Below are 1,365 nucleotides of genomic sequence, written 5' to 3' on the forward strand. Positions count from 1 at the left end.
GTGCAGGTGAGCGCCACAATCAGGACTGCATACGACCGAGGCACACAGGGCCAACACCCGGCATCATGGTGTGGGGAGCAATCTCCTACACTGGCCGTACACCACTGGTGATCGTCGAGGGGACACTGAATAGTGCACGGTACATCCAAACCGTCATCGAACCCATCGTTCTACCATTCCTAGACCGGCAAGGGAACTTGCTGTTCCAACAGGACAATGCACGTCCGCATGTATCCCGTGCCACCCAACGTGCTCTAGAAGGTGTAAGTCAACTACCCTGGCCAGCAAGATCTCCGGATCTGTCCCCCATTGAGCATGTTTGGGACTGGATGAAGCGTCGTCTCACGCGGTCTGCACGTCCAGCACGAACGCTGGTCCAACTGAGGCGCCAGGTGGAAATGGCATGGCAAGCTGTTTCACAGGACTACATCCAGCATCTCTACGATCGTCTCCATGGGAGAATAGCAGCCTGCATTGCTGCGAAAGGTGGATATACACTGTACTAGTGCCGACATTGTGCATGCTCTGTTGCCTGTGTCTATGTGCCTGTGGTTCTGTCAGTGTGATCATGTGATGTATCTGACCCCAGGAATGTGTCAATAAAGTTTCCCCTTCCTGGGACAATGAATTCACGGTGTTCTTATTTCAATTTCCAGGAGTGTATATGTCCAGCGTACACTCCAGAAGTTCCCAGAATTGTCTGAGAGCAGGAGACGAGATACTGGCAGCTGTGAGTACCGGGCGTGAGTCGTGCTTTGGTAGCTCAGATGGTAGAGCGCTTGCCCGCGAAAGGCAAAGGTCCCGAGTTCGAGTCTCGGTCGGGCACACAGTTTTAATCTGCCAAGAAGTTTCATATCAGCGCACACTCCGCTGCAGAGTGAAAATCTCATTCAGGAGTACATTAGTGTTCATGTACAATCTACCATTAACTATTTAGACCTTACTATTAAGAATGTTGATAACAGATTTTCGATTATCAGAAAGCCTACATGTACAGTTACTGTCATCGGTGAGAGTTCACGCCATCCGCCACGATATAAAAGGGCCTTTTTCACCTCTGTGATCCACCGACTCTTTCGATTACCATTGGCCGCCAATGAAATACGCCAAGAACTTAGTGTATTATAGCAAATTGCAGTAGCCAACGGTTTTTCTGCAAATGATGTTATGCGCCCATACAATAGGCTAAAAAAACAGAAAAGTAAATAATAGGCACACCCACAATCACCCAGAAAAAAGAAGTAATAAAGAAAAACTGAAAACTATTCCAATGAAATTTTACGTAAAAATATCCCAAAAAAATAGAAAAGTGTTACAGGAAATCTAAGCTTAGATGTGGTTTTCAAGTTAACAACGCTCTGAAAC

This window comes from Schistocerca cancellata, chromosome 9, assembly GCF_023864275.1.
Source record: "Schistocerca cancellata isolate TAMUIC-IGC-003103 chromosome 9, iqSchCanc2.1, whole genome shotgun sequence".
Taxonomy (NCBI): domain Eukaryota; kingdom Metazoa; phylum Arthropoda; class Insecta; order Orthoptera; family Acrididae; genus Schistocerca; species Schistocerca cancellata.